We start from the raw sequence: 24,632 nt of genomic DNA on the forward strand, positions 1-24,632 counted from the left end.
TTATAGATCAGAAAACAGTAGCAGAGAGATTATGTGATTTGCCCAGGGCTATAAAACCAGACAGTTTCAGATGAGGTTCGTTTCCAAAGTCTGCGTTGGGACTGCTAATCCCTACTTGTCTGTCTATATTCAAATGCCTATTTTACGAAGGATAAAATACAAAACTGGACTGACAGTATGTATGTCTGTAAGGAATTACACCTTCTGTATTTCCTATATGTTGCTCCTTTATTTGACAAGCTTTATTCTTTGTTCTCGTTTTAACCTGAGCAAGTCTCTGGCAGTTTCTCACAAAAGGTAAAATGAGTCACCTTTACCACACAAAAAAATGACAGTAGAGCAGACAGAAAAAGACACAAGCACTTTGCAAGCCAAACTGAATCCAGGGGCAAACCAGTATTCTACACTGGGACCCCAAACCACACAGCACCCAAAATGAAAGGACAATTCCCTCCCTGCCTTAACTGCATCAAGGTCTCCTCCTTCCTTCCAGCACCATCTCTTCCTTTAGTTCAGCGTCAGCCAACTGTTTTTAATCTATGGTCTTATCTCCTATAATTTTTGTGACATCTGTGTCATGGCACTGATTGCATCAGCTGAAAAGAGACATACGAGCTGGTTGCCATCAACAGATTGATGGTATTGAAGCCCTGGGCTCATCATGACCTTTCCTACAGCTCTTCTGCACATGATGAAAAGGAAAAGAGACAGAACTAGCCCTTGTAGGACTTTGCATGGGAGTGGTCTCAGAGAAGAGGCACAGCTGCACAGCGCTTTCCTCTAGCTGATGGCTGTCAGAGGGGAGAGCCTGAAGGCAGCTTTCCACTCCTGCCTCCTCAGCACCTGGAGCGGGGCTGCAGATGCAGTGTATCCATCACATCAGCTAACAAGTTACACAAAAGATCATTAGCACGCCAAAATGAGGGACACAAAGGTGCAGCTGTAATGTAGAGGATTGTTTCTTAGGCTGAACATTCCAGTTTCATACTTTTACATAAACTCTTTTTAACACTGTTTTGTTAATGGTGGAAATACATCATGAGTCTCCAGAGACTGCTGTCTGTTACTCTGCTGTAACACATCTGTGATTTTCACCTGATTCACTCTCTGCAGTGAATGGGGATGGCATGAAGGCAAATCAGGATGGAGTTTAGTTTGAAGGCTCTTAGCCTTAATGCTCTGCAAGGATGCCCTATGCAACCATATCACTTAGTGTTTCCATTTTCTGCATCACACCCCTTTACATTTCTGAGGTCCTGAAGGACTGTGCACTTTTTGTACAGACCATGCACAGCACAAAGGAGAAATACACATGCTGTGAGCTTTCATGGGAATTTTACTTTTGTACTTTATTGTTGTTGTTTCCTTCGGTCTAGAATCAAAGTACTTTTGGACCACAGGTAGACAGATGCTCTTTATATAGGAGAGGAAAAAAAGCAGTAGGTACTGCAGGAGTCAGTTAAAAGTTGTGTACAGATGTTTTCCAAACTTTTCTTCCTAGAATTTTTCCATTACAGATTTTATTGCTTTCTTTAACTCTGAGGTCTGCATGCCCCTTTAGGTTTAAGTGGACCTACTGTTAAGAACACTGTCATTTCTTTCACTGAATTTCCAAAACTGGATATAATGTGTTCCTGAGTAACACAAAAACCTTTACAGTATGGGCACCTTGCTGGCAGGTAGTAGATAATTTATGTCTCTCAGTTACCTGCTGAGAGAATAGTTTAAACAACATTAAAACAACCATTGGAGTCTAGCTGTTGTGCAGTAACTACAGCAATACTGAGTGTTTCCAAAGTATTGCGGTTGAGACGGTTTTCTAGTGATTTGCAGAATCTTTATAAAACATTTGCAGGCTGTTTTACCTTGAATGCGTCATCAGGAAAGGGTCGAACAATGAACTTGTGAAGAGAGCTGAGATCTGAATCTGAATTCAGTCCGTAGCACAACCACAGGTTTCCTGCATGAGGATTTACATCTCATATGATCTAGCGGGGGCTGACGTCTCCACCTGTAAAACAGAAATAGGTGCATTAGTGGAGCTTAGCTAACATCCCTTGGATTGTGATGGCACCTACATACCCCAGTAACAGGGACCCAGCTGGTTATTTTTGAAAAATATAGGTCTTTAACCTGATGGCAAAATGTTTGTCTTCACTCTGTAAGTTCACATACCGAGACTGATTCTGCCATGCTGCTCAGGGGTAGCCTCACACCAAGGGGTGGCAGTGGGGAAGTCGATGGGGCTTCTTGTGTGAGTGGAGTTATAACGCCTCTGGTCTGAGTACACGAAATATTCATGCATACAAAGGACTAAATATAAAGGTAAAATTGTAAATATATCACCAAAATATTGTTTGGTTGACCAAAATAGTGTTTGCACTACTTGCCTCAGTCTTCAATGGAGCTGCATCCTTCCACAGTAGCTGAGCATCTGTCTCTATATTGTACACAAAAAATGTATTAGCATTCAACCATCATATATTGTATATTTGCTGCAAACAATGTTCCACTAAAATATTTTTCATACATCTGTCCTATGAGAATATAGCCAATATATGCAATACACACATATTCAGTACTTTTTCCTCTCTGTATGTAGGTAGATAATTTTATAGCTACTTTTTCTATACGTATATATACACATATGCACACGTATACGTGGCATATATTAAATTAAACAGATGTTTTGTGGCAATTTATATCATTACATATAATCATAGTCATTATCCAGTCGATATGTGCTTTTTTTTCTCCATTTTTCAGCTTTCCTGGTATTAGTTTGTGTGATTAAAGTACTGCCTGTGTAAGCTCAAGATCAGCAGATGCAATTAAATGCACGACCGTGCAGTCACTAGTTACTATGTGCAGTAATGCAGACTTTAATGGGAAGGATTTCCTTCCTGACAGACCTCGTCTTTGCAAGGACCACCACTCACAGTCATATGAAAAGAGCTGCGTTGTGATGAAGCTAACATTAAAGAACAACTTTCTGTCAAATCCTTTGCCTTTTTGAAGTTGTGCAGCCAGGGTAGCAATTTAGCAACTCAGTAAGGAATTTACTAGGTCCTTAGGATTTTCTGTCTCTAAACCTCTTTCCTTCCTGCGTACTGCGGTAACCCATCTTTTAGTAGGGAAACGCCACTGAGAATGCCGCATGTGAAAAGAGATTGTAGAAGAAGCAGGGAAGCAAGTGGGAATAAAGCCTTGATCCTAAACTCTTTGAAGGTAATGGATTGACTTCAGCAGGCTTTGGCTCAAGCCCCAGCTGTCAGAGAGAAAAGTCAGTAAGGGAGGGAGGAAAACAGTTGAGAAACAAGGAAACAAAGGAGGCAGAGATAAAAAATGCTGAACAAAAAAGGAAGGAAACAGAAAAAGTAAAAGGTAGAGTGCTAAGGAAAGTGAGGCAGAGGAGAGCAGTAGTGGACATCACTGAAATGTCAATAGAAAAGAGTGAGAAAAAAACAACAGCAAACAGGTTGTTCAGGAAGCAGATTTGCTCCTGCTTTTTCAGCTGGTTGTCCACGTAGCACTTCAGCATTGCCAGGGAATCAGTTTCAGTCATTTCTATACAGTCTTGTCTCTTGCCTCCACTGTAGCAATGAAAAGATTGTCTAAGGTGGGTCTCATAGGACAAGATTGTCTTGCAGGCTAAGAACAGGAGTTAGAAGACCTAAATTCTGTTTCAGAGCTCTGTCCCAGGGCCCTGGCAACCATTAATAAGTCTATAAAGTATTATTTTTCTCATTTTCTCCTCTTGAAATATTCATAAGCCTGGTGACAGGAGGTTACTTGGCTGCTGTTTGTGAAACAGGGAGATTTACAGACAGTTTCCACTGTGAAACCCTCTGGTAGGGTCTGTGTTGAAAACGGATGTTCCTACTGCAAAGGATCATAGTAAGGTTCAGTTGTTTTTCCAGATCTTCCGTTAAGGATATATTTATTTCACTAAGATAATTAGCAACACCTCTGTGTGGCTCTTGGTACTGTAATACAATGGTGAAATCCTTGCAGCTTTATAACACCGAGCAGGAACTCTGCCAGCCAGGTAAATTCCTTCCTACACCTTTATTATCGAGGGTATCCACATGCCTACCCTCTCAGAAAGCCTTATCACACGGCTGTTTGCTGAAGCTGAAAAACGATTTTCTCCTCCTGGGGTTCAGCGGGAGACTCTGGAATTGCGGTATGGCCCCAGGACAGGCAGACAGCACTGTTCGCTGGGGCCCGGGAGAGGGAGGGGGATCTCCAGGTGACTTCTCCTCCCCTCGCTTCCCTGTGCCCCCAGGAAAAAGCCGAGCAGGAGGGCCAGCCAAAGTCTCCAGCCGGACGCCGCCAAAGCCAGGATCTCTGCACACGCAGGTGACGGTCTGGATTTTGCACTATAGCGTCTTGGCTCTGTCTTCATTTGCGGCTTTCTCGAACTCTCTTGCTCCTACACAATTTTTTCCGCTCCTGCCTCGCAGATATCCTCTTATTCTCTTCTCTCCTGTGCCGTCTTTCCCTGTAATATCCATTTCCCAATTACATTTCTTTCCGCTTAGCTGACCTCTACATAAGATATTTGCCTCTTCCCTCCAAAGAAAGATGTAGATAAAAAAGTTCCTCTGCTGCCGTCTCCTTGTTCACTATCCTTATGCATTATATCCACTGCTCCATCTCGTGTCTTTTGTGCTGCTCAGACCATAAAGTCTTTGAGCCAAAGACTGTCTCTTGCTCTCTTTCTCAAGGGCCTACTTAGTAGGTCAGTCGTTAGGCACATACAGTAAACATCATAAATAATAACGATTCTCAGTTCCTTCTGCAATGATTTTCTCATTGGTCGCGTTTTTGGTTCCTGTATATTCTGGCTTCATCGGCTACACACACATAAAAATAGACAAAAGTGGCTTTAGAAGCCGGGAGCTTTCTAGCAGCTGGCAGGGTTATCTTGTGGTGAGTGGACCCAGAAACCACACCAGGTACGGAAAGGTTTCTGATACAACCTAATTATTTCAGGTATGATTCTCTTCATTAAATTCAACTGTTTGAGCAGAAATTTTCTATTCTGGGCATCTGCTCCAAGTTTAATTATTTTGGGAAACTTCTGCCAGAATTATTCAGCCATCTCTAAGCATTAGGCTTAGCGGATGAGGTGCCTTAAAAACTCCTGACCACCTTTACTTAGTCTGAAAGCCTCTAATTCCCTCCTCCCTTGGAGCAGGCATCTGGCCTTCATGGCGGAGTCATGCCCTTTGCAGTCTCTGTGAAGAACTGCCCAATTTTCCCAAATTAAGTTCAGATTAAAAAAGCAAACCAAAGCTGTCGTTTGCACACGTGTAACAGCAAGCGCCTGCGTCCTCAGGGCCCCCATCTCCCACAGCTCCAGCAGGCCAGCCTGCAGCTGCACAGATCGGCTGGGCTGCTTCCCCACCCCATGCCAGAAACATCAGCCTCTTGCACGGGGGAAACTGGGTGCCTCTAGGCTGAGAAATACCCCCCAGGATCAGGAGAGAACTGGCACACGTCTGTGGGAGGCCAAGGCGGAGCAAGAAATTGCAACTTCAGATCCCCTCCTCCCCCAGATTCTAAGTGCAGAAGGAACAAAGTAGCTCACTCAAAAGTTGGGAAATGATAGATTAAGGATGTTTGAAAAACTGTATTGGCTTTCCTGAGCATGGTTTGTGAGGTGGAGTTTTTAATTACACAATTACGCTTTTTTATTTCCACAGACTCCCTAACCTGTTTGTTGCAATTGTTGGGAGACTTGTAATTAAAGGCTGGAGATAACTGGAAGGGAAAAGGCAGACCTATCGTTAATAAAACATGATCTCTATAACATTGGGCAAACCGCTTAAATGATTTTTTTCCACATCACCCCTAAATGTTGATATCTCTGTTTCTTGGCATCCAGCTTGGTATCTGATCAGATTTGCAGAAATGCTGAGCGCTCCTAAGAGAAACTGAGTTCCATCAGGGCAGTGCAGTGAGTACTTACACTGTACAGCTGACTGTTCTGAAATAAAAGGTCTTAGTTAGTTAAAAAGTATGCTCAAATATAGGGAACTCAGCCTTATATTGCCTTGTTTCAGTTCCCCCTTTATCAAGCGAAAGGGCATCCTCTTTTAAGCTACTATAATTGGGAAAACAAACTGCATGAATCACCCCATCTCTTTTGTGAAACATGCATCTGTGAATGTGAAACCCCATCTCTCTTTGTGAAACACTCTTTTGGGACATGCAAAAGACCCTGTGATGAATGTAACTCCCATCAAGGCAAAGTGTGAGTAGCATACCGTAAGGAGGCAAGCATATGTGCAAGACGGAGGATAGATTAAAATATGAAGAGCTACACATGGACTGAGCATCATCTATCCTGTGCACTGAAAGAGGAAGGGGATTGTAGAAAAAAAACGCTCAAATAGTAATGGATACCTGTTTTTCTAAGAAAACAATCTTGGAAGAAATGAACAGTGACAAGACAAGAAGGTGTTCAAAAACATTGTGTAAAAATGTGTTAAGGACCTATAAAATGGAGATAATGATACTTTTCCTTGCTAGTGAAGTGTTTTGAGAACTGCTGGTGAAATCTGCTACAAGGCTTAATGAATTATTCTTTTCACAGGAGCTATAAGACCTCGTAGAGTGACTCCAGGATAGCTCAAAGGATACTTCTGAAGGAAACTGCAGTCTAGTTAGTTAATTTCAGGGGTTTTGGAGCAAAATCCACGAGCCATCAAATCCAGTTTCATTTTATGAAGTAACTTGGTGTCATGAGCTGTAGACCCTAGAGACAAGACTACGGATTTGAGGTTATTAGGGTGACATAAGCCAGGATCTGGATTTGGTTTATTTTTTAAACAAGTTGCTTCTTGGCAGCAGCCCAGAAAAAAGCAATATATATATATAAATAAGAGGAAGGATAGCATGGTAATAAAACAGCAACCAAAACTAGTTCTGTGCAGACTGGAGTCTGTGAAATATAAGACGAGGACAGCACTGAGACACTAATAAGGCATTGTCCAGCTGAACTAGTAAAAAGCAATACAATGAGGTTTAGTGGAGGCTGACAGGGTCACCTCAAGCTCATTTCCCCGCGTGCGCCGCAGAAGGAACATCGCCGGAACGACCACTTTTTTTTCCCCTTCTGTCAGTTATACAGCAGAAAAACTGAGCACCTGCTGAAGGCGCTTGTCAATGACAGGCAGCAAATGGTAGCAGTAAAAGTGCAAGCCGATGCAGCGAATGTGACCCAAGAAATACAGGCTGACAGTGAAAAATGCTGCAGATTTGAAGTGTGCCATAGCTCTCTGAGTTTATGAAAGCAGTAGATCTGGGCAGCTAGCATGGGAAACAATGACAGGGCACGTGTCTGAGACGTCGCTATGGACAGGCAAAAAATGCAAGGTCCTAAGCATCTCTTAGAAATGGAGTCTTACCACTGCAGTGACAAAAAGTAACCATATTCCCCATTTTTAACCTCCTGTTGCCAAATTCCCAGACCCCGCTCTATGTCATCAGCCAGACACATGGATCCCAGGACCGTCAATATAACCCATACCAGGCCAAGGAGCCACAAGCCTCTGCCTCCCACAGGCACGAGATCTCCCACGTGTGAGCTTTTATCTCGCTTTGCACACAGTTCATGTGAGCTACTTGCCACTCGGAGGAAGAAGGCTACATACCTAGTACGTGCCATAAGTACCAGGGCACGGCTGGGTTGTAGCTACTCTGTGTAGGTGAGGATTTGATAGACTAGGTGTTCAGGACCCCCAGAAGTCAGGGGAGCCCAGATATTTATTTGAATTGCTTACACTTAGAGCCTCCTCTGGGGGAAACGTGAGCAATGCTGAATTCAGTTAATTTGTCTAAATGAAAAACTACTAAATAACTCCTAGAAAATTTCCCAAGATGAGAGCTATAAGCTATAAGGTCTTGTATTCTGTTGCACTCTCTTTGGGAGAGGAATCCTCTTCATTACAGAGGCTTTCTGATCCGATTTATTGCTAGTGTAATGCAGCTTCATGACAGTAATATGTACTTTCCATTCCCTCTTGATTCAGTCTTGAGATGGTCAAAAAAGACAGAAGCAGGGATGTTCAACTGTGTGTGCCCTAGGTATTCTTCCTTACCACAGTCTCTTGGGTTTGTGCTTTTACCTGTGACATTAATATCTGTTTGGTTGTGTACTCATAAATGCCAAACTTTTAAGTGGGAAAGGATTTATTTTAATATCTTCTGTTTAAAGTAAGAATTTTAGGGTGAGGATTTTATCCTTATTGATATATAAACATAATTTCTTCATGAGGAACATGGATATATTCAGGTTACATAAATCAAAATACTCAGCCATCTGTACCACAATAGGGATGGTATGACTTATGTAAAGGAAAACTATGACTCTCAAATCTGCTGGAATCAAAAAAAAAAAAAAAAACAACAATTTAATTCAAAATATTTTGGTTATATTTTTTTTAATACTTAAATACTGCAATACATGTTTAAGTGCAAGCAAGATTGCATAATGAGACAGCAAAATAAGTCAATTTCTCTGTAATGTTGACAAATGTTCTTGGTCAAAGCATGTTGTGTAACTTCTGATATGGTTTTGCTGTTGTAGTTGTGTTTATATACTGTAATAAAATGTCCTTTAAAATTTTCCTATTTTAAAATCTATTTATTGTTTTTCTCTTCTCAAAATAATAACACATGGATTTACTGGACAATATTACTACACTGTCTATTTGGTTTACAACGGCATTTTGACAGATGAATTTGTTAACATAAATATCAGATTTCTTCACCCTTATTACTAATAACACAATGCGTTCAAATTGAGATAATTTGAAAATCCATTTGACCTTTCACTTTTGATGGGTTGCTGAGTTCCTGTGCCTTTCCAAGTGCGTGAGGAAAACAGCTTCCTCCCTTGGGAGTCATTTTATGTTTTGTGTAGTAAGCAATGCAGAGGAAATAAAAGTTCTTTGTTTACAAACAACAGAGTCCCATTCAAGTGTTAAACAACTGTTATTATTAATTATTTACATTGTGATAGCTCTGCAGAGACATCATCATGGAGCATAGCTCTATTATGGTAGCTGCTATAGAAACACAGATGAAAAAGATTATTATTGCTATTCCTTATGGCATATACACTAAATTGCCCAAGGTAACAATGATTTGTTTATAAAAGGCAGCAAAAGGGCCTGGATTAATCCAAACAAAAAAGCCTAATTGTACTACTAAAACCATTTGTGATATGAAAGAAGGAAACAAAACTAGAAAAGAATGTGCTAGATTAACCTCACATCTGTTTATTGTTAAAACAATAGAGGGATCCGCTATTCGACACTTCTGAAGAGCCATTAAATAAAAAGGCTGGCGAGGAAGACCTAGCTGACTCATTACTTTTGCCAGCTTTGGCTGAAAACTGAACAAGCACTTGTGGCTCTTCCTTCTGAATTTTTTTTCTTTCCCATCTATTTCTATTCTATCTTCCCTTTTTTAGCTTTTCTTTAGCGAGGGTTTTTCTGAGTTGGTCAAGATCACAGACCTTGTTGCTATGATGTTAGATAGATTGAAATCCCAGCATTCAAAATCCTGAACCCTATTTAGCCTTTCAGTACTGGTCATGAACACACTTTTGATTCATCTATCCCATCAAATTTAATACAACACCAATGCAGGGAGCTTACAATCTAGAAGCATTATATTCATCTAAAATTATAAAAAGATGCATTCTAATTTTGGACCCAGAGATATTTGAAAGTATTTCTGGTATTATTAAAATCAGCATCAATAAGGATTAGATTCCTCTGAGGATCTAGGTTTAAGAGACTGATGAAGGAAGGCTGCAATATATTAGGATACTGAAGTCTGTAATACCGGCTAGCATACTAATTACTGGATTACTTTTCTTTCTTCTATTGTATTGCTGTTTCCAGAAAATTTGATTCATCATCGTTGCTTCATTTTCAGTAATATACCAGTTTCATGGGACGCCAACACAATATACTGAGTTCCTCTGAATTCTCCAGAAGCAACAGCCTCCCACAAAAGCCCACTCCCTTCACAGTGCCCATTTAAGCATGGATTTGTATGTCAGGAGAGCAGTCAGGCATGGCTTTTTCTCTGTGCTTGCTAAATGATACTTAACCTACTGTTCCAGAATCTAGAGAAGATTGTTTTCTCCTCTGGACTTTTTCTGAGAAAAATTGTTTCCTTTCTCTCTAAGAGGGTCTTTTCCATTAAGCTTTTGGGGAAGCAATCTCTGCTAGAATGCATGGTCATGATCATAAATGCATCTCAGCACTGCAGTTCATGTATGAGAATTAGAGGGAACAACCCCTGTCATTTAATCTGATCCACAGGGGGCTGAGAAAGAAGCAGGCAGAAGCAGTGCCTGCTCCATTTATCAGCAGCAAATCTGATGAAAAAGTACAGTTCTAGCCTGTTTTTGGTGGAGAACGGAGCTTTTAACAGAATTAGTTTAATTAGAAATGTTTCTGGTTGGTGGTACTTGTTCTCTGCAGAAAACTGCAGCTGAAACTAATCATAACACTAGCTATTACAATTTTGTAACATTACTAAAGTCTTTCATACACATCCTATGATTGTCTTACACTCTTCTAATCGCCCTGGGTGCATTGTGGCCATGTCACTGCCGTGACGCACCAATTCCCTTTACAAATAAAATGAAAGAGAAGGGCATGTTGATCTACTTATTCATGACAAGGAACCCAACCTTCCATGCAGAATACTGTTTTGCAACACCTGCACTACAGTTCCCAGGAGGCAACGCAGATATGTTTAGGAATCAAAATATTTTTCTTTTTCACTGCCACTTCAGAATATTCTATCTAAGAAACTCTTCTTAACTGCCAATTTTCCAGGCAGCTCTAACCAAGAATCCTCAATGAGACAACAGAGGAAATAACAGAAGGACCTAGCTAAAAATGAAAAAGAAACCTAGGCTTCCAGTTTTCATGTCATCGTCTTCTAATGAGTTTATTTTCTATTATGTGAGGTACTTAGGCTGATTCTTCCAAAAAATGGATGTTAATAATGATCAATCTACATTTACTCTGCACATAACCAGAGAGGTTATGATGCATGGCATAATTGCAGTGTACTGAATGTTTCCTTTTTACGACTGGCTGCAGAGACTGTAATAGCCTGTTACTCATTTCTAGGTAACGGAGTTCCTCCTTCAGTTTAGGTGGCAGGAACTTTGTGCTTCTGCTGATGAGATTTTCAGGCTTGATTCTGACTGGCAGCTGTAGACAGCTACATTTAATTATCAGACAATCAACATTGTTTTGTCACATTCTCCTTTCAAAATGACCCCAATGTACCTGACAACAATACCATATCAAACAAACCAAAGACGCTCTTGGAAAGGAAGGAGTTTTCCTGAACGCTCTTCACTCTGAGGAAGAATTTATTACATGCTTTATGTGTTCGTACTTCTTTGTTTCATTTTTCTTTCCCCAATACGTTACAAAGAAATAGAGAAGACTCAAGTTTAGATCTGGCATAATTCCAACAGCAGTCTTGCTGTTATTCACCGATTAATTATTTATCTGTTATCCTAACAAAGAAAATCAACAGGCAAACAAAACCAGGACGTATTATGTGTATTTACAAGCTAGGGAAACACAGCAAAGATAAAGGAAAGAAGTGTAAATTTAAAATATTCTTGAAGATAAGACACCAAGGATAAAGCGAAATTTCATTAATGTATTCAAGTACATTGGCCCAAAACCATGCTGGGTATTAATCCAGAGCTCACAAACGATTTTTTTTCACTGTTATTTAAAAACAGAACAAAACCCAGCTCCGGAGCAGTTACAGCGAGCTGACAACCTCCACACAGAGCACAATGTACTGGATTAGACTGAAGAAAACCCATTTAGTTAGATAGCTGCCACCAAAGAAAAAGGATGAGCTCGTAGCTACGGTTTTAGTGCACAACTGAGGAGAGACTGACTGTGAAAATCATCTCATCTCTCTGAGTCTGTTCCATGAGTAAAATAAATCTATTTTTAACGTTTTGCACTGTGATAACCTTCAGGGAAGACACGTTGTGCCATCATTCGAGACCAAAACAAGGCCTTGGAGAGAAAAAGATGCACCTTTTCTGCCTGAATGACGACCTATGGGGAGCCTAGTCCCACTCACCTTTACCTGGGTGATGGTTCTGACCATTTTAGCCAAAACATGGCTAAATTTTGAAGGGAAGAATGTAGTGATGCAGTTATCTGTGCCAACTGACAAGGGGATGAGCAACATTCACCACAGATGCCCACAGGAGGTGGTGTTGGCAGGGCTGCCCGGCCTCCCTGAGGCAGTGTGGTTGTCTGCCCCAGGCCGGATGCAGCCTGCTGGGCTGTTGGGTGTTAATGTCTTTTCCACCAAAAACTGTGACCTGGATGATCTTCCCCGAGCCTACCTGGCCTGCCCTTTCCCTCAGGACTTGGCGTGGCACCTTGACAGCGCTGGGTGGTGGAGAAGGGAGAGCGACCATCAGTGAGGCTGGCAGAGCTGTGTCCTGCTGCCACGTCAGGAGCTCTTCAGGGGCTGTCACCCAGGAGGAGGTAAGGCCTGGAGCCACCAGCTTCAGTCATGTTTGGGACAACAGCGAGATTGTGGTGTTCGGAGCTCCAGATCTAAATGTATAATTGATTTTGTGCACCCATGAAAGGGTTTCCAGGGTTTGGGGGAAAAAGCTTGAGACCGTCCCCTCTGAGGGTGATAGGTCTTCAGCACCCCTCACCAGACACAGAAGTGGTTTCATCAGTCATGAAGGGACAGAAAGATGTTGGGGTGCTGCTGGGTGGGGGACAGTGCTGAACACAGCCCCTGAGGTCTGGGGTCCTGAGGGGATCGTCCCTGCTCGGCAGAGCAGCCACTAGAAACCTCAAGTTGAGGGCCGCAGTCAGCACTGAGTGGGCTCCCAGCTGGCCGGGGGAAGGGAGGGAAGATTATTTGCAGGAGGTTTCTGTGTCAATTTCAGAAAAAGATTTGGGGAAGAAAAAGCCAACTGTGTGGTGTTGTTTCACAAGGAACGCGTGCCAGGGAGCCATAAGAGCTGGTGGCTCTCTGGGGACCAGGGTCTGCCTCAGGCAGCAGAACGTGGCCTCGCCATGGGGAAAACCCCAGCCCTGGGCACCGGGTGGCACCCTGGGGACAGGGACACAGCTTGGTGGGACCCATGGGTGAGGCTGTGGGCAGCTGGAGACCAGTACTGCTGCAGCAAGGACTGAGGGCCCCGGGGTCCTGGAGTGGGGTCCCGGGCTGTGGCCCCAAGGGCTGGTCAGAGCCATTCAGACTTACAAGCGCACTCAGAGCCCTGGCAGTGGGCTCTGTGCTACTGCAGTAACTGGAAAAGAGAGGAAATGAAATATCAAGACATTCCAAAAGAGACAGTGTCTGATAAAAATAAGCATTTTTTACTGAGTGTGTGCTTCAGCTGTGTAACATATTGTCACAGGAAGCCACTGAGGCCAAGAACTTAAAGAGATTCCAGAAGGTTTGGTCAGTTATGCTATAGCAAGGCTGTCCACAATTGGCACAATGTACAACAGATTTCAAAGATACTCTAAAGTGTATGCTCCAGGGAAGAATTGAGTATTTCAAGAGAATAATTTGAGATTTAAAGTAGATTAAAAAAGTATACCTATCAGATTATTGCACTGCTCTCCTAAGGTACCGTTAGAGAGGATACTGATCTGAATAGATTGCCAGTTTTACAACATATGACAATTCCTATACTGTACGCTGAGTGAGAGTAGCCTTGAAAAACAACAGTGCGTGAAGCTCACAAGATTTTAGCTTTTACAAGAGCTGCAGCAACTTAGCTGCTGACAAGTGAGAGCATATCTGACCTGAGCATCTTTCAATCAGTGAGGTTCTATCCTTCAGAAAATGGGAGTAACTGAGGAAAATGTTATTACTTCCACAAATTAATTAAGGTTTCATGCTCTTTTGCCTGTGCATGGCCTTTTGTTCTCTCTCTCCCCTGCCTTCCCTTTTTAATCTTGCATACATAGAAGACAGGAATCCTTCATCGTTTAGGTAGTCGCTTGTACCTATGAACCCAGTCCACTGTTAGGACCTTTCTGATGATGTGAAAAATTGCCTCTGGAAGTGTCAGTATATCAGCACAGCAAACAACAGGCAGGGAGTGGAATCCCATGACAACTCACATAAGAGTTTAGACAAAATCCATGCAAGTGTTACAGCATGTGAACGTGGAAAGAGAGCTGCCTTTTGTACCAGCTGGCCTGAGGCCATTCACAGTTTAAACAGTAGAATGTGGGTCCCCAAAGTACACAGACTACAACTTGTGACCTTAAGGAATTCCTGTGTGAGCCTTAAAGAGAAGGTTGAATTTGTTGTGTCATGCTTTTTCCCATAAAGCACACATCTGTGTAAAAGATAGTAAGTTATAAACGTGTTTCTTTATAAACTTGTAACTCTTTTCCACCCAGCAAACTGCCCAAACACTTAGGAACTATTGGCATCCCTCTGCCTACCACTGAAATGCAGCCATTTCTGGGCTGCAAAATAGCAGCTGCTGCAAGATCCACTATTGAACGGATTGGACATTGCTTGTGAATAATACTATCTCCGGCTGAAAATACATGGCAAGTGTAACCAGTGATGTGTGGACTCAGTGATTCTCAAACATTGCCCTGACACAGTTGGTGCCTCTTATCTCTCCTATATTCTGTTTTTCCTTGCAGTGTCCCAATCCTTTTCTCACTATTTTTCCAACATACGTTGCAGCTTCCAGAAAAATAGTTGAGCAAAATTGGACTGACTCTAGGAAGCAAATGGGAAACCAAGCTTCCTTCGTCTGCTTTGAGGCAGCCCATCACTCAGCATTCTCTAACTAGAATGTTGCGACTTTAGACTTGTTACTACACTCACTTTTTCTCTTGCACACAGACACGTAATTTTCTCTCCAGGTCACTCTGCATGTTGGTTCTCTCCTCCCATTTTTTTGTTGCCTTTTTGTTTTGATCATTGGCTGAAAATTTGCTTCCAGCTGGATTTACAGCAGACACAGAAAGACATCAATGAAGTATGCTTTTATTGCAGGGTCTAGCTGGTTAAGGAAAAAAAAAAAAAGCATTTGGGAATCTTCAATGAATCTTGACCTGAGCTCCAAACCGCAGCAAGACATCACATCTCTGAGACTGACAGACACTTTACCACCGTGACAGCAGCGGTTTGGTAGATTATAGTTTAAAAACTGCTGCGTTCTCAGAGTCAGCAAAATTGGCAGCCTGGGAACTGAACTGCTAATTGCCTGAAAGCCTATGCAAAGTCTTGCCTGGTTATTGCTAATCAGAGGAAGAATTAGGGCCAGATTATGCGTGAAAATCTGGATTAAAGTGAACCCAAATTTTTGTAAAATGATGACCTTCTGCTGTACTTCACAGCTGGCTCTGACAAAGGATGTGATTATTCTGACCTAGCTTTCAAGCTCTCCCCCAATATTGAGACCTGAATCCAAATCTAACATCATTATCCAGGCTCATCAGCTGAACACCTCTGAGTAACTCTAAGTGGGGATAACGCAAGACATACAGAGGATGTGTGCTTCAGTGCTGATCACTGTAACTTCACGAGCTCTCAGTGTCATCATTTGTAGCAATGTGGCACCAATCTCCAAAGCTTGTTTTGAATCATGCAGTGAAAAATTATTGGTACTTAGGTTGCACAATTTTTTCCCTTGTTATGTCAGGAGCAAATGACAGTTTGAAGTGAGTACCGCTGCTTCAGCTCAGCAGCTGATATGTTTGCTTACCTGATGCAGTGTTTTTTGGCAGTGATTAATGAGAGCTCTCGAGTCAGAGCTTATAACCATGATGAGCATTAACAGGTAAACCCACAAACAGTAAAGGATAAAGCTCCTGAGGGAGGGAAAGGCACTTGCATCTTAGTCTGGCTGCTTATATATCGGTCTCAATCAGATTGTTCAGGGGTTGTTACACTTCAGGCCAAGCCTTTTAAAGGCCTAAATACATTTTTCATGAGAATAAATGTTTATAGCCCAAACTGACCCTAGAGAAACTGATGTCTAACTTCTCTATTGAATCAGGCCCAGGCAGATGATTCATACTGGAATGCTCTTTTTTTTTTTTTTTTTTTCCTGTGGCAAAATCAAACCTGTCTGCAGTATGCTTCTATACAGAAACAAGGAGATGCAGCAATGCCTGCAATATTAACAAATCTGGTGGGTATAATGTCATAACATATAATGCTATCTGTTATATAGGGATATTCATGTAAAAATGCCCCTGGTCATTAGTGCATTTAAGCATACATCTAACTTTAAGCAAGTGCTTGAAAACCACTGCTGTTCCTTGAACTTTAATGGGTCCACTGTTCAATTTGATATTTATGTTCCTTGAACACAGGAGGTGGGCTTGCTTGTGACTTTTTTGCTTTGCTGGATCAGGGTTTATAAACTTACAAGTTGATTTCTATCCTAGTCTGTCTAAATATTTCAAGCACATATACAAAAATAAACCTAATCTTCTGCCAATATTCCACCTCTCTGGTCTCATGACAGCCAGGACACAAACCACTGATCTTTCCAATGATCTGGCTTACAAATCTCATTTTAGAAGGTACCGGCAGCTAATCACTCCTTCAGCTGGAATACCTACATTACTGCATCCCTGTTGCGTGAGACTAGCTTGGAAAATGAAGTTAAACTTGTACAATAGAAGTAATTTAATACATGATTTAGAACTTTAACCACCTTACTACAAACTAATTTGCATGCCTGCAAACCTTTACTTGTATGAGTAACCCGACGTGTTTTGACGAGGAAGGAATTACTGGTGAGATCTGGCCTGCTGACTGTAGAAATGATAGTATCGTAGATCAGTGATACTATTTACATGAAACGTGGCAGTTCCATTTATTGTTCCCGGAAAATCACGTTTTCTGCCCTTTTTTTCCTTTCTCTACCACTGTTGGATCTTGCATTTTTGAGGAAAGGGAGAGGAGAATCAAACCTCATATGCCAGTCTGTTATTGCAATCTGAGTGTAACATATAGGCAATCAAATAATTGATCACACTTAACCTGGTTACCTACCAACTGAAAGCACAGCTGAGATTTAGGTAGGTCAGTGTTCTAATAAGTGAATTCTTTTGGCCCCTTGACAGAGCTTTAAGCAACTGTATGACTGTCAGATGGGTTGCAATGCTTAGTATTTTACAGAACTGGATCTTACGTTGTAGGCTCACAGAAGAAAATGGGTTGGAAGGAACATCTAGCGGTCTGTAGTCCAAACTCCTGCTCAGAGCAGGGCAAGCTTCAAAATCAGATCAGGCTGCTCAGGGTCTTGTCGAGCTTTCAAAACCATCAGGGTTGGAGACTGAACAGCCCCTTTAAGCCCCTGCCTCAGCGATGCGCCCGTCCCACTACGAAGATTTTTTTTCCATGTTTCTGAACAGCATTTCCCTCGTTGCAGCTTGTGGCTGTTGCCTCTTGTCCTTTTGCTGTGCGTCTCTGAGAAAAGTCCGGCTCTGTCTTCTCCATAGGATCATGGTAGTGGAAGACTAATTACGTACCCTGATGGCCTTCTCTTCTCCAGGCTAACCAGACCCAGTGGCCCCAGCCTCTCTGTGTACATCAGGCGCTCCAGTCCCGTAACTCCCTTCTCTGGGGTCTTTCCAGCCGGTCAGTAGCTCTGTTTCTGCAGGCCCTGAGCTCCAGCTGGGGTCGCTCGCAGCCTGGCGTGCTTCAGACTTGGTATGTGCCGTTGTTGAACTTCACATGGTTCTGGCTAGCCGATTCCTCCAGTTGGCTGAGGTCCTTCTGAATGCAAACCCTGCCCTCGAGTGTGGCAGCCACTCCTCCGGCGTAGGTGTCACTGGAGGGCGCGTTGTGTCTCAGCACCCCGGGCCATATGGCACAGCGGTAGGATAACATATTGCCTTAGTCAGCAAGAGAGATTGTTCGGCTTATCTGGCAGGAGTCGGATTCTTAATAACTGTTGACAAGAATTCATGGAATACTTCTGGCCACCAGACTAGGCTGAATATACAGTGTACTTTGCAGTACATGTTCTGTTAATTGGAAAAACATGTAGTCATTGTATTTTGATTATACGTAAGTTTTTATCTAGTGAAGCCATTTCTAATGGATAACCTCTCACGGAAAAGAAACATAAAATGGATAATGACTAATACGTAATTAGCTATATAGAAAAAGTGGTTGGAATTATCTGAGAAGAAGGATTACAACAGCACACTGCTAAAGCTCAATACCTGACCCTGCCCGCTCCAACCACGCTGGTCTGCGCTGCTGCAGCTGCGTGCCTGCAGAACCCACCGTGCAGCCTTGTTTGCTTTGCTCTTGTGCCTTACGTTCAAGATGCCACTGCTACACGTTGCGATGGCCAAGCTGGAGGAAGAACATGATGTTGTGCAGAAGGTGTAGGGGTTTTAACTGCTGAAAACACAAAGCAGAAAGCCTCTCTCTCTGCGCACTAGCCCACTCTGCTGCAATCATTTTTCTTTATTGACATCCCTGGCTGTGCCTGTGAGGGGAAGCAGACACTCCCAGCTAGGAAGCAGTGCGGTGCATAGTCTAATGCGACGGCGTTCCTGGCTTTCTGGTAATGTAACGCTTGTGGTATCCTGCGATCTCTTTGCTGAGGTACTGTGAGCAAAAAGGTGGCTGTCTCTTCCAACTTGTCAAACCTGAAAGAAGCTGCACGCAGTAGTAACACCCAAACCAACCTCTTCCTGATGTTTACGTTTACCAGTGACAAGCTAACAGGGAAAATTCATGTGCCACATATTCCTAGCTCCTCTTAGGACAGCTTAGCGCAGGGCCAAGATTCCCATTCAGCACAGGACTGCTTCCACCACCCTGCTCCTCACGTGGGAGAGAAGAGGCCACCGTGCCTTAATGAAGTGGGCAGCGAAGAGGGCAGAGAGGGCTTTCTGAGGGAGACCTCCGTCCCTTCGTACTTCACAAGGACGTCTCCCTAGTGTTGGGCCTTCTGTTGCATTGCCAGGCCAGAAAGGGGTGACAAGTCAGAAAGGGCCTTTCACTTCAGGAGGGACCAGGGCTACAACATGTAGATACGAACTGTTCTCCTAGGGCAGGAGGCAGAGCTGTTGGGTTTAGGGTTACATTTCAGGTTTCTTGTTGAGAAATGTCTGAACCTGTGAAGTTGGACCTACCTGCCTGAGAATTTGAAACCATGCTCTCCCAAAGCCTACGGAATTGTCTGCGTCAGTCCCAACGGGCCCATTTCTTAAGAGAGGAAAGGCTTTGTCACAACCATTATAGGTGAAGATAGAATACAGTTTCTATTCTAAGTCCTTATTTTAAATATCTGTCTGAAAATCTACAAAACAGAGGCTTGAACTTTAAACTAATTGGCCTCCGCCTAGAGATAAAATTACACTTCTAAAAACAGTTCATATGTTGAATAAGAAGGCTAGAAAAATGTTTCATATTTTTTAAAAAATACGATTTTTTGCTCCTGACCTTTCGGTTTAAACAGCCCTGCAGCCAAAGTGGGTGAGATTTGAAAGTCAATTGGTTTTGATTACAAGCAACTGAATATCACACACGGAGTACGTACAGTATGGATTTTAGTTAAGTTCATTAAAGCATGCAGGTATGGAAGGACACTGTATTAACTGAGTGCTCTGAACTTCGTAAGTCTTTGGAGTGGCTTTCTAGGTCAGGAGTTCAGAATACTGTGGGGGAATTAAAATCTGCTGAATGCATACGCAGTTTCTCCACTACGTTCACATTGCCAGCACACCGAGAACTGCATTTTCCAAACTCGACACCGAGAGTTTCATTATCAAGACATTGCTCATAACATAAACAGGTGGAGGAAGGAAAGCTAATACCTTCAAAACCTGCTCATATTTAGATCCAGATTTCTCAATAGAGCACATCACATGTTGGATACAGCAGTTTGTTGTATAAGCAGGCCCCTGTAAACCTTTAAAACAGAATAGGGCAAGATACTGCAAAGGCTGTAAAGGGAAATTGCAAGTGTTGAGCTCCTGTTTAAGCTGAATTACCTGATGTTGGGTATGAAGGCAGTGGATAAGCTGGAAACAGCCCTGAATTCACTTTCTATTCAAATCCAGACCTTGTACAGAGTGTTCAGTGGGATGTCTTATGTGCCAGACAACATCTCTTTAAATTAAAGTTTAAGTCTAATTGTAAAGGTCCCGATGTCCCCCAAGAAAAAATAATCCCGCATGTATTTACCAAGGAAGTTTTCAGTCCTTCGGGTAATATCTATCTTAGAACACAATAAGGTCTTCAGTGGTAGGTTTTCCACTTCCAGTCTCAAGGCAGAAGTAATTTCTAATAAACACAGCCTGTGGCCCCAGAGCTTGAGTTAGAAGAGGAGAAAAAGCAGTTTCTGATGTGGTATCAGACCTCTTAATGGTGTTGTTCAAGACTAATTTTTCACCGTTCCTTTTATTTGCCAAAAATAGGTGACTGCTAGGTGCCGTACACAATGTGGATGCTCAGCGGGCAGTGACAAGTGTCTTGGGTTAACGTTCCCTCCTTCTGCTGTACCATGTAGTTAACTCAACCTGGATGTTTGATGAGTCTTTTTCTGCAAACAAGGACCTTCCCCCCCCTTGTGAGCCTCGGTGGGAATACTCAGGCCTGCCTCTGTTAACTGTGAGGACATTTGCTGACTTCGCCGTGTCAGGCGACATATGAAAATTGGCAATTAACAGTACCTGTCTTCAGGGTGGAAAACAATTGTATATCACTTATTTGTAGGCAGCAGAGGCTTCAGATAGAGTTCTCTGAAAATGAAGCAGTTGTCCCAATTTAAGCTCATTTCATTTCTTCCCAAAGAAGTGAAATATAGTCGCTGCGGTGATAGTGTCAAGTCATCCCTCTGTATTATTCTATTTGTTCCATCACAGCCTTTTCTCTCCAGGGAGCTCATTTGTATTCTCCTGCTTTCAGGTCATCTGACTCTCACTTTGTGTCATGGATTTAACTTTGCCTTCTCTTTAGTATAAATTAAAATGTTACTGTCGCCACCAGCCTGAGCATGGAAACCACAACTGTGACTATTTAGCAACCTATTTTAGATTCAAGAAAAAAAAAAAAAGCCCTGTACCTAAATATTTAATGGCTAATGGCCACTTGGCTTCAGATCTAGATCTAAATATTCAGGATAATGCTTACTATCACTAGTGCTGCATGCCATTTCGTTTGAGTATTTGCTGATATTGTACTTAGAAAGGCATTTTTTCCCTTTTGAGAACACACCGCGCCGTCTAGAAGCTCTGACCAGCCGCCTGCATCAGCACAAAGTTGCAAAGAACATTTCGCTGCGTCTGGTGTGAGTGTTTTCTTCGCGGCAGCCCTTCTTCTCCCCTTGCAGTGCTCCTGGGAGGTAAAAACCCGTAGGCAGCTACCGAAGTGACCACCTGAACGCGTGTGCTCTAAATTTAAGCATCGTTTTAAAGTCTTGTCACTGACGTGCGCCCCTTCCCTCACTCCGTGTGAAATGCTCTGGCCACCTACAGCAAAATTGCTTTTCTAAGGCCACGGCTGCCGCTGCGGAGTCGCGGTCTAGGGATCAAGCAGGGGCGAGCGCTGTCGCCCAGTCTCCGGACGATGAGGCCAGAGTCGAGATTTTCCTCCCCGTCTCCCCCAAACCCCGTGAGGATTTTCTGAATGCCCACGGCAGCAGAGCTCAGCAGCCCCGTGCAGCCCGCCCAGCCACAACGGATTGATTTCATGCAGAACAACGCAGCCTGCCCTGCTTCGGCAGGCAAATGCAACACCGGCTGCAGTTCGGGGGGCTGTCTTTGGGTGACCTGACCCACCGTAAGCCCAGCTCCGGTGGCCTCAGCCCCCCCGGACCCCAGCTTTACGCCCGGGCTCAGCAGCGAGCTTCTGCTGCCCACCCCGCAGCCCCATACCCTCGCCCCGCTTCGTCCCCCCGGCTGTGCCTGGGGTCTCTGCCCCATCTCACCCAGCCCTCCCGGCACCCTGCAGCCAGCGGGGTGCCCCCCACTACGCCGGGACCCCCCTTTTTTTGCCCCCCCCGCCCCAGGCAGGGCAGGAGGCTCCGGGCCGGCCGCCAGCCGCGGCTGCAGCCGCATCGGGAGGCACCAGCAGCACCTAGCGGTGAGAGCCGGCCCGGCCCGGCCCGCCGAGCTTTAGGATTTGGAGGTGGGAAAAGTTGGTGGGTACAGCCCGCTGGGCGTGCAGCGCCCCGATTTTAACTTGGCACTTCTTTTCTGAAGAAGCGGGACGGTAGTGCTTTGCATCAGGTGTCTGCTGCTGAAAGGAGTCGGTAGTTTCCCTGTCGGGGCAGAGGTTGGGAGAGGTCCTGCCGTGTGTCCCAGTTGCAGTATCCAGACCGAGAGGCCAAGAAACAGCCCAGGACTTCACTGACACCTTCACTCGGGGGTCTCTGGGCAGTGCACATGGCCAGCAGGGCTGCCAGCTCTGCAGGGCAAAACAGCAAAACAGGAGAAGGAAAATGCTGGGAGATTTTCGGGCAAACAATCTTTAATAGAAAAGCGCTATCCAGAGATCTTTAAATGTTGACAGAGGGTGGACCCCCCCCTTAGTTTACCTCGTTTCATGCTACTCACTGCTCATTGCTCAGTGCCTACTTTGCAGGTCTCAGAAGGAAGAAAGGCAGAGCTTTGGGGGGGACTTTTTGGGGTCCTGCTCCTGAGGCCTGGGTGAGCAAAGCACCCGCTCTGCAGCAGGACTGGAGAGGACAAAAAGGAAATAGGAAAATCCAGCACGGCCCCGCCACAGCGGTACCGACCTGCGCTGTGTCCTGCTCCGAACGCCCGGCCCACCGTATGTCATTATTTAAAATTTAATTTACTAAATTGAACAGTATCATCGTGCGTATTAGGGAAACGGATGAGCTCAACAGTTATTTACTATTCACATCGAAATTAATACAAACATCCCAAGAAGACGCTGTACCAACAAATCGGTGCGGGTTTTTCTGTAGGTCTTCAGAAGAGATGGGGGTGAAAACAGAGGGCAGAGGAGATGCTGTCGCACCCGGGGCAGCTTGCTCAGCGCCTTTCAGGCTATGCCCGAGTCGAGGCACATCCTTGTACCCGAGTTCTGAGCAGGACACAGAGCCACGCTGCGTTTAGTCTGCACCCGCTCCCTGCCCTCAACTTCCCGGTGCGTCTTTTAACACGGAAATCGGGTTGAAACCGTAAATTATGTATCGACCATTTCAGGCAAACTGTATCCAAAAACGCGTTCCAGCCTGAGGGGATGTAGTGATAGTTACTCGATTACAGAACTGAGGAATTAAGACCGGGCAAATAATTACCTCCTGTGTAACGAGTGCCTCCGTGCCGGGGCTTTGCCCTGGGGGAGTCCCCTGCCACCCCAGCCGGTGGCCGCGGCGCTGAGCACCCCCGGCAGGGTTCCGCTGGTTTTACAGAGCACCGGTGGCCGGATCCGCGTGGGGAAGAAAAAAAAATGAAATAAAATAGTGACCCCCGGCTCGTTATGCACGCACCCCCACGCAGCGCCATCACGCAGGCCGCCCTGTCGGAGGATCCGGCAGCGAAATGAAGATCCGAGGCAATTTTATTGCCTCAGCCGGCGATTTTCCCCTGCCACCAGCGCACGGGGGCCCGGTGCCCAAACTTTGACCCACCCCCCCCCCCCGAAAAAATTTGGGGCCCCCCTCCCACCGTCCCCGCCTTCTCCCGCTGCAGCACCCCGCCCCTCCCCGCGCCTGCCCTGCCCTCGCCCCCTGTCCCCTCTCCTTCCCCCCTCGCTCCGCGCCCCCCGCGCTGCCCCGCGCCGCCGGGAGCCCCTCGGCTGCCACCGGGGAGAGCCGGGGCCGCCAGCCCCTAGCTCCCTCCTCCTCCCCTACCTCCTCCTCCTCCTCCTCCGCCTCCTCCTCCTCCCCTACCTCCTCCTCCTCCTCCTCCTCCTCCTCCTCCTCCTCCTCCTCCTCCTCCCCCCGCTCTCCGATGGCAAGAGTTGGAGCCGCGCTGCTCGCAGCCGCCGGGAAGAGCCGGCGGAGCGCGGGGCAGGACCCGGGGCCCGACTTCGCGGCTCCCCGCTTCGCTGCCGCCGCCTCGCCTCGCATGGCCCGGGCCGGCGCTCCCTGAGCCCGGGGCCGTGGGGCGAGCCGTGGGGCGAGCCGTGGGGCGAGCCGTGGGGCCAGCCGTGGGGCCAGCCGTGGGGCCAGCCGTGGGGCCGGCCGCCGCTCCCCGCCGGCCTCCAGCGGCAGCCGGAGCGCGATGTGCCGCTGAGCCCCGCACCCGGAGCCCGGCCGACAGCCCGTAAGCGCCGCGCCGGGGCCGGGGGAGGGAGGTGGGAGAGCAAACTTCGTGCTGCGCAGGGGGGAGCGGGGCCGGGGGACACCCCGCGGGCTGTGGGGGCACCTTGCGGGCACCTTACGGAGCTTGGGGGCACCTTACGGGGCGCAGGGACACCCTACGAGGTGTGGGGACACCTTACGGGGCTTGGGGATGCTCTGTGGGGTGTAGGGACACCCTACGGAGCATGGGGACACTCTGCGGAGCGTGGGGACACCCAATGGGGTGTAGGGACACTCTGCGGGACATGGGGACACTCTGCAGGGCGTCGGGACACCCTGTGGGGAC

The 24,632-nt window shown here is 45.2% G+C and overlaps 1 protein-coding gene and 1 long non-coding RNA gene across 4 annotated transcripts in view; one reads left to right on the forward strand and one right to left on the reverse strand.

Moving 5' to 3' along the window:
- Window positions 1-6,622: 6,622 nt before the first annotated feature.
- Window positions 6,623-23,867, reverse strand: LOC308198609. Its single transcript, XR_013954049.1, has 3 exons — window positions 23,339-23,867; window positions 22,252-22,476; window positions 6,623-21,405 (listed from the first exon to the last, which is right to left on the reverse strand). It is a non-coding gene; the product is annotated as an uncharacterized lncRNA (long non-coding RNA).
- A 118-nt stretch (window positions 23,868-23,985) lies between these two features.
- SEMA5B (semaphorin 5B) overlaps window positions 23,986-24,632 on the forward strand; it is a 270,791-nt gene continuing 270,144 nt past the window's right edge. For 2 of the 3 annotated variants that reach the window (XM_080601339.1, XM_080601337.1), the window contains exon 1: window positions 23,986-24,308. The gene's annotated coding sequence lies outside the window, so the exon portion shown is untranslated. The remainder of the gene's footprint in view (window positions 24,309-24,632) is intronic. The other variant, XM_080601334.1, reaches the window with a different exon arrangement.

Source organism: Anser brachyrhynchus (assembly GCF_964034855.1).
Source record: "Anser brachyrhynchus genome assembly, chromosome: 7".
Classification (NCBI taxonomy): domain Eukaryota; kingdom Metazoa; phylum Chordata; class Aves; order Anseriformes; family Anatidae; genus Anser; species Anser brachyrhynchus.